The sequence below is a fragment of the Helianthus annuus genome, chromosome 8 (genome assembly GCF_002127325.2).
Source record: "Helianthus annuus cultivar XRQ/B chromosome 8, HanXRQr2.0-SUNRISE, whole genome shotgun sequence".
Lineage (NCBI taxonomy): Eukaryota > Viridiplantae > Streptophyta > Magnoliopsida > Asterales > Asteraceae > Helianthus > Helianthus annuus.
The window spans coordinates 86,141,149-86,150,956 of NC_035440.2; positions in this window are offsets into that span (position 1 = coordinate 86,141,149).

The following is a 9,808-nucleotide window of genomic DNA, read 5'->3' on the forward strand; positions in this document are numbered from 1 at the left end:
ACCCACATAAATACCATCTTATATCTACTTTTGATTCGAGAATTGATTGAGCCATTACTTATTAATCTCGAAGTCAAACCGTAATTACGACGGTTTGACTTTTAGTTATATAACTAAGCTAAAAGTAATTAGAGAAGGTTAGGCAACTTACAAAGGTCCTAAGCTTGATTAGAGAACTCTTGAAAGCAGGTTGGAGCTCCAGGAATGATCAGAATGTTGAAGGAATGATGCGTGGAATGTTTGTGACTTGAATGCCCTTTTATAGTGGTTTCAATCACCACAAAACATTGACAAACAAGTCTACCAGGTAACCACAACCTTCCAACATGTGTTCCTAGGTGCCTAGGACTGTTTAGGGGTCGCCCATAATGCAAAAATATCGCTTAAAGATCGATTTAGCGCGTTTGCAGGAGCCTGTCTTGTTTTTCTGCATCTGATGTCCTGACGCGGCCCGCGTAAGGTTCTCTTAACCTTTACGCGGCCCGCCTGGACCCTGTTATCAGATTTTAAATTTTCTATTTTCCACATAAGTGTCCCTTGGCCTTTCGAAAGGGCAACTCAGTATTTTTCTTGCAATTTGAACCCGTATTATTTACCTACAAGGGCTTTAGGACTTATACCCACTTTGCCAAGTCCCCGGACACTTCCGGTTAACCCGAGAAGTCTTAACTTTCAGTGTTAACACTTTAACCCCTCGCACACGAATTTGGTCATAACTTTCTCATATGTTAACGAAACTTTATGAAATTTTTATAGTGCATTCTAGTGAGCATAACTAATATTTACAAAGCTTCGGGTTTGTCAAAAGGTCACTCAGAGGTATAATTTAAACATGTTGACACATTTAACCCCTGTAGTTTGTAATTTCTCACTTTTAGCTTCGTATGATCCATGATTTATTCGTTTGATGTTATAAACACCATGCAAGGTTATTATGAAGTAATTTTTTTTATTCACTGTCGACATTTAGGATACGTATATTCACATACTTTCCATGATTGTCACTTTTAGTCCTTCGATATCATTCATTCACACGTTCAACATAAGGCACGTGTCAACACATTTTTGGACGTGAAATTTCGAGGTGTTACATCCTCACCCCCTTAAAATAAATCTCGACCCGAGATTTACTGAAACAAATAAGGGTACTTTTCTTTCATCGTGGATTCAACCTCCCACGTGTATTCGGGTCCTCTACGGGCATCCCACTTAACCTTTACAATAGGCACATGCTTTCTTCGAAGCTTCTTGACCTGTCGATCTTCAATCGACAAAGGTTTCTCTACAAATTTTAAGCTCTCATCTATATGTACATCCGTATGTGGCATTACCAGTGATTCGTCAGCGACGCACTTCTTCAGGTTGCAAATGTGGAACACATTGTGAATTCCACTGAGCTCTTCAGGTAAGTTTAACTTATAGGCAACTGACCCGACACGTTCGATAACCTCGAAAGGTCCTATGTATCTCGGGCTTAGCTTGCCTTTCTTACCAAATCGCATCACTCCTTTTCCAGGGTGATACTTTGAGCAACACTTTATCACCTACTTCGAAGTGAAAGGCCTTACGCTTAGGGTCTGCGTAGCTCTTTTGCCTATCTCGGGCCGCCTTGAGACGGTCACTGTCACACCCCGATTTCCACGTGTCTCACCGGTGGGCCCGGTGGGGGGATTACCGTGACGATGTTGGCAACAATATAGTCAAACCACACAATTATATAATGCACAGCGGAAGCATAAGATAAATATATAAACTTCAACCTCTGATTGTAATATCGAAATGTATTACAGGGGTTGGATATATCCACAGTGGATCGTAAATAAACATAAAGTATTGTTCCATCAGATACTGCAATCAAGCTTGCGAGGCTTATCCCGACGCTAGGGAGCTAATACCAGCCAATTTACGTTTAGGTACCTGCACTTAATCTTTTTGGGGAAAATACGTCAGTTTACACTGGTAAATACATTCAACTGACACATTTGAAAATGTTTATTAAAAATTGATTTGAATGCACAAGGCACAAACTCTTTTATAACTTGGGAAAATTCATAATGATCTTGTGAACGTTTTACATGTTCTTTTATGCGTTCAGTAGCCCGGATCGTGCCGGGTTAAAGATTTATAGACACACCACGTTTGCGTAAAACCGTAGTACAAAAACCAACGGCTACGTCTTTTAAATTTTAATGTCGACACTTTATACCGGGTGTACGCCTACACCGGGATGTCGATGGTCGTGGCCGTTTCGTAAAATGATGCCAAGGATATCCGGGACAACGGTCATTAAACCCCCCAAAGGCTTATAAGCAACAAAACTGTTTAAATGAGCCGATCATATTCAATCAATTAACCACCTAAGCGATGGAATTATATAATGCTCAATCAAGCGGTATTAATATACCGTAACCCAAGCCCATATAGGGGAAATAAGTTAAAGTATTTACCTTTGCAAGTATAAATCCTTAATTTAGATCAAGTCACCGATAGCTTTTACTAGGGCTCCTAATCTGGAACGAAGGTTTTAATTAACCTCTTAGAATCCTAACGGTCCTTATATTAGCCGTAGCTTAAACCGGTTGATTCCGATACATAGATATGGTTAATTCGCACGAAAAGGCGAAAACCGAGAATGGAGTATGATTTGGACCCAACAAGTTCAGTGACTTGTTTTATATGGGTTTATAGTTCATACTCGGGATTTTGGGGTTCAAATAATATAATTTGACCCATATCGGCTATTGCACGAAAACTAGTTCCATGAGCCGTACCGTGTGCGCAAATAGGCGAAACGGTTAACCATAAGTGTCCTACGCTTATTTCCTAAGTCAATATGCCTTAAAAATATTTTGGTATCAGTAGGATACCTTCCGTAATGCCCGTAACGAGTTTAAGTTTATATTATGCCCCGTAGGGGCTTTTCGGTCATTTTAAAGACTTTAAAATGGCTTTTCGAGTTCTACAGGAAATCTGAGTTTCCTGAACAGCTTATATAGCTAAAAATACTTTATTTATTATTTAAAATCAGTAGCAACTGGAATCGGGTCAAAAGACCTTGTAGAACTCATGTTTTGGCCGAAAAGGGCATATTCGGTATTAACCGAACCGTAGCCATAACCGCAGGTTATGAGCAAGGTAAAAATTATTAAAAATCTTTAAAATTCCCAAAATATTATTTTACCACAGTGGGTAAAAGTTTTGGTGACGAAAACTTGGGTTAGATGGGCGTTATGCTAATTGCGCCGTTAATTACAAAACTTTCTTAAAAGTGCGCCTTTTAGCATAACTCTCATTCTAGACCTCGGATTGACGTGAAACTTTAAGGACATGCTTATAATTTAATAAGCAAGGTTTTGGTCCGTTCACGTGTCCGAAATACTCGTTTTAATTTTAAAAGGCCGTTACGGTCAACTTTTAGGCGAATGACGGAATTGCGTAAAAGACTCGGATAACTCATGAACCGACCACAGAGGTTTATACCAACATGTGACCTGGTCCTAAGAGAGTCCTAAGGTATATTTATACCTCACTAAAACGGGTCAGAACTGAAGTCAAAGCAAAAGTCAAACTTTTGCGACATTTGGTTCCGAACCGGTTCAATATAGTAAATGATCGATTCAAACGAGCGCAAACAGGTTTATATACTTATTATCATGTTTTATGATTGTCAAAACAGGTTCCATAACATATACATTACAGATTATGCATAAATCGCTAAAATAGCTTTCTGTTGACTTTTTTAACCGCACGTTTGACTCGATATTTGACATAGTTAAAGTGGTGATCAGAGGGAACCCTTTTAGAGGTTTATTACCCACATAAATACCAACTTATAACTACTTTTGATTCGTCATAAGACTGAACCATCACTGAGTTATTTTAATGTCAAACCGTATTTACGACGGTTCGGTTTTTAGCTAAATACTAAGCAAATGTGGAACCACAAAGGTTGAATTACTTACAGAAGCTTAAGAGAAGACTTAAGAACACAGAGGAATGCTTTAGAGCTCTTGGAATGATCAGATGAGTGAGTTTTGAGTGTGATGAATGTTGTGGGCACAATGGTGCTATTTATAGCCAAGAACAAGGCCTAAGATCATTACACAACATGCTACTACTGATCATGATGATGGGTAGATGTCCCCTGAGTGATATGGGTCAAGTGTAGGGTGCCCATGCCCCATTAATTGGTTGTTGGTCGTTCAAATGGTCCAAAGGCCAAGTAGTTACAACAATTCTGCATCTGGGCACTTTACGCGGCCCGCATGGGAGTTCCCATGCATTTTAACGCGGGTCGCTTGATTTTAAGAAATCAGACGCGTATTTGAGGTGGCTCGCGGCCCGCCTCAACTTAAACATAACCTTCACGCGGGTCGCGAGAGGTTAAGATTTCAGAATTTTTAAATCTTTTGTTATGATTACAGAATCTGGCCATTAATAACGAAATCTTTCGTAATGATTTACCTGACCTTTCGGGTTTGAAGGGGTAACTTTGCGGTTTGGCCCTCGGTTATTTACCGATAGGGGCCTCGTGTTATTTACCCGCATTATTAGGTCCCCGGTTAGTTTATTAATTATTCAGAAAGCTTTAACTTTCATTATTGACGCTTTTAACCCTTCTCATACGAATCTGAGTATAACTCTTTCGTTTTAAAACGGAACTTCGCGGAAGTTATACAGTATATTCTAGTGAGCGTATAATACTGTTACGAAGTCTTGGGAACGTTAAAGGGTCACTCAGAGGTAATATTAAACATGTTGACACAGTTAACCCCTGTAGTTCGTAATCTCTCACTTTCTTCCGCGTTTCGCTTCCGTACGTTTTATGATTTATTCGTTTGAAGGTACAAGCATTTATTTAGGGTTACTATACAGTATATTACCCTCGTTGACATTTATAACCCTCGAATTTATATACTTTCAAGGTTTGTCAAAATTAGTCCTTTATTTATTATAGATGCCACGTGTAAACAAATGACACGTGTTAACACATCATTGGACACAAAAATTTGAGGTGTTACAGTCACGAATCTGGACAATCTTGTCCGTCGTTTCAAAGACTATCTCTGGTCCCGAGAATTGGACATCTCCAACTTCCGCCCAACAGATGGATGACCTACACTTTCTACCGTACAATGCCTCGAAGGGTGCAACCTTAATGCTGGTATGGTAGCTATTGTTGTAGGAGAATTCGATTAATGGTAGGTTCTTATTCCAACTATCACCCAAATCGATTGCACATGCACGTAGCATGTCTTCCAATGTTTGAATAGTACGCTCACTCTGACCGTCAGTCTGAGGATGATAAGCCGTACTAAAATTTAAACGTGTGCCCAAAGATTGCTGGAAACTTTTCCAAAAATGCGACGTGTATCTAGTATCTCTGTCAGAGATAATAGATACAGGTATGCCATGCAAGGCTACAATCTTATCAACGTACAGTTGGGCTAACATATCGGAGCTATAAGTCTCCTTGATGGGTAAGAAATGTGCTGACTTAGTCAGTCTATCGACTATAACCCATATCGTGTCATTTCCTTTCCTTGTCTTGGGTAACTTGGTAATAAAATCCATAGTTACGCACTCCCACTTCCACTCGGGAAGTTCAGGCTGTTGTAGCAAGCCTGATGGCTTTTGATGCTTAGCTTTGACTTGCGCACAAGTCAAGCATTTGGCTACATGGGCGGCTACGGACTTTTTCAAGCCTATCCACCAATAATTTGCCTTTAGATCTTGGTACATCTTATCAGCTCCAGGGTGAACGGAATATTTAGAATTATGGGCTTCCTGGAGGATAACATCACGAAGTCCTCCATAAATTGGAACCCATATTCGCCCATTCAATCGTAAAATTCCGTCTTTGCTAAGAGTTAACTGCTCCTCAGTTACTCCTAACTTTTCATTTGGATAATTAGCTTCCAACACAGCTTCCTTCTGTGCAGCTAACAATCTTTCCATCAAATTGTTCCTTACTTCAATGCTCTTGGCATTGATTTGGATGGGTTTCACCCTTTCCTTACGACTTAGGGCATCAGCGACTACATTCGCTTTGCCGGGATGGTATCGGATTTCACAATCATAATCATTCAAGGTCTCCATCCATCGGCGTTGCCTCATGTTTAATTCTTTCTGATTAAACAGATGCTGGAGGATCTTGTGATCAGAATAGATCACAAACTTGATTCCATAAAGATAATGCCTCCACAATTTTAGTGCGAACACAACGGCACCCAATTCCAAATCATGGGTGGTGTAATTCTTTTCATGCACCTTTAACTGCCGTGATGCATAGGCAATAACCTTGCCCTTCTGCATAAGCACACACCCCATGCCGGTGTGTGAAGCATCGCAGTAAACTACGAATTCTTCAGTGCCTTCATGTAATGTCAGCACAGGAGCATTGCTCAATTTTTGCTTCAGAATCTCAAAGGACTCTTGCTGCTTAGGGCCCCAAACAAACCTTTCCTTTTTCTTGGTCAAGCAAGTTAAGGGTGCAGCAATCCTTGAAAAATTTTCAATGAAACGCCTGTAATATCCTGCCAATCCCAGGAAGCTACGAATCTCCGTAGGCGTCTTCGGCTCTTGCCAATTCATAACCGCTTCAACTTTAGCGGGATCCACCTGGATACCACGCTCACTGACCACATGTCCAAGGAATTGGACCTCTCGAAGCCAAAATTCACACTTGGAGAATTTGGCATAGAGTTTCTCGTGATGTAAAAGTTTGAGAATACATCGAAGATGTTTCTCATGATCGGCTTGGTTCTTAGAGTAAATGAGAATGTCATCGATGAAGACGATAACGAATTTATCCAAGTATGGCTTGCAAACGTGATTCATGAGATCCATGAACGCAGCCGGTGCATTAGTGAGCCCAAAAGGCATCACTAGGAACTCGTAATGACCATAACGAGTTCTAAATGCTGTTTTATGCACGTCTTCATCTCTAACCTTCAGCTGATGGTAGCCTGACCTCAAATCAATCTTCGAGAAATAACTGGCTCCTTGTAACTGATCGAACAAATCGTCGATCCTAGGCAAAGGATATCTATTCTTGATCGTGACCTTATTAAGCTCACGATAGTCGATGCACAGACGCATCGACCCATCCTTCTTCTTTACGAACAGAACTGGCGCTCCCCAAGGAGACGAACTAGGTTTGATGAAACCTTTGGCTAACAATTCGTCTAGTTGTGTCCTCAATTCTTTCATCTCGGTGGGTGCCAACCTATAAGGTGCCCTGGCAACTGGTGCCGTTCCGGGGATGATATCAATCCTGAACTCCACTTGCCTATCTGGTGGCAAACCGGGTAGTTCTTCCGGAAAAACTTCCGGGAATTCAGAAATAACAGGGATGTCTTCTATCTTTGGTTTAGGATCATCAATAATTACTTATGCCATGTAGATGACACAGCCCTTCTTTAAACATTTTGAAGCCTTGAGCATAGTCACCTGCTCAGGCAGCCCATACTGGGTATCTCCTCGAATGGTAAGCGGTTCGCCAGACGGCGTCTTTATCACTACCTGCTTCTTGCAGCATACAATTTGGGCCTGGTTGCGAGATAACCAGTCCATACCCAGCACTATGTCAAAACCAGCCAACTTAAACGGAAGTAGAGACAGAGGAAAAGAATGGTTCTTAATGGATATAACACATCCATCTAACATAGTTGAGACGGTTTCTATGGTTCCATCTGCTAATTCACATCCATCTACCTCATAATTCACTTTTAAGGCTTTGACAGGTAATTTCAGCAATTCACAAAATTTATGATCTACGAAAGACTTATCTGCGCCTGAATCAAAAAGTACTCTTGCAAAGACATCATTTACAAGGAAGGTACCTGTTATGACATTATCGTCTTGCACAGCTTCTTTTGCGTCCATTCTGAAGACTCTAGCATTAGTCTTCTTAACCTCTTCCGGCTTCTTGTTATACTTAGGGCAGTTGGTTTTAATGTGGCCCTTTTCATTGCAACGGTAGCACGTTGCGTCCTTTATCTTCTTGCAATCCAAAGTTTTGTGATCCATGGACTTGCAAATACCACAAGCATAAGATTTGGACTGAGTCTGCGAGTTGGACTCAAGTCTGCACTTTCCATAGTGCTGCTTCTTGCAAATTTTGCATTTGGGCTTCTCATCAGACTTATGCCCATCCCTCCTCGACTCAGATCCCTTCTTGTTGTCACCGTTCCCACGGTGTTTCTTGCTCGACCTTCGTGAACCATCATCTTCACGCTTCCTCTTTTCAGTCTCCTTGTTCCTCAGCGCTCTCTGCCTGACCGCATCCAGAGTGAGGGATAAGGAAATGTCAGCTACCGATCTAAAAGTAGTCGGCCGAGAAGCTTTCACACTTGCCTTGATCTCGGGGGCCAAACCACCTATAAAACGAGCGATTCTTTTTGGTTCCGGGGTCACCAGATAGGGAACCAACCGGGACATAGTGTTGAAGCTCGTTAGGTAAGCTTGACAGTCAAGGTTTGTCATCACCAATGATAGAAAATCAGACTCTATCTTCTCCACCTCATGCTGAGGGCAGTAATTTTCCCTGATAAGGGCAACAAATTGATCCCACGACATGCTGTACAATGGGATTTTCCCGGTGGCCTGAATCAGAGATCTCCACCATGCTAAAGCTTCGCCCTTAAAAGACTGCGACACAAACTTGACCACATCTCTCTCAGCGCATCCGCTGATATCAACAACCGTATCCATCTCATCCAACCACGTCATATAGTCAATGGCTCCTTTCTCCCTAGTGAAGTCCCGAGGCTTACATGAAACAAAATATTTATAAGAACAACCTTTCTCACGATGTCCTTTGTTCAGTATAACCTGCTGTGATGGAGCACTGTGGTTTGAGGAGTGTCGATCATCGTCTTTCCTTGGGTCATCCTTCTTGGACGGTGGCTTTGAAGGCTGTGTAGATAGGGTCCTACTACGAGTCCCACTATACTCTTCGTACTGTCTTTCCAAAGCCTTTGTAACCGCGTCGTCGACCAACGCCTTTAATTCAGCACCCGTTAAGGTAACCCGGGCGTTATCAATATTCTCCGTTGGATGGCTATTTATCTCGTCTGAGTTAGCCATTTCAATTGAACTGTTACAGAAAACAAGGACAATAGTTTATGTGGGAGTTTATTATGGAATTTCTCCTTGGGTAATTCATTAACCATGGTCACAGAGACCATATTTGGTTAATTTATTAATTATATCTATTTAGGATTTCTATAATAATTTATCCTAGTTATAAAACAATAACAGTTTTATTTGTTGCACAAAAGGCCTAGTCACATGGACAGTTTATTTTATGGGTTATGATTTCAGAGAATCAAACATGAAGGTATACTGGCACAATAGGCCTAGTCACAAGGACATTTATAAATTATATGCTAGGATTTCAGAGAATCAAAGCATTTGAGGTTGAACCTTGTTCATTATTTTTATTTGACAGGGCGTCATTGCTACTACTGTCTTTTGGCTCATGTGGAAATGAGCAGGGCCCGTAGGCACATATTACCACGTAGGGTAAAAGTATGGTCATCTTAATTGATGATTTACCCCATGATTCAGAGATCGATAATTGGGTTTGGAATCTTTGAAGGATCCTCATATAGTCAAATAATGCGTGTGATTCAAATGAATCACATCTACCAGGAGTGTTAACCTGTTTTTCAGATGTTAACAGGGATTTGAATCTTTCTAACAGGTCTTACCATCTTGGCCTGGCCTTATAATGACCCGAAGGCTAGGTTTCACACTTTAAGAAAAATTTTACATAGGCAGACACTTACTTAAAAGGAATGAT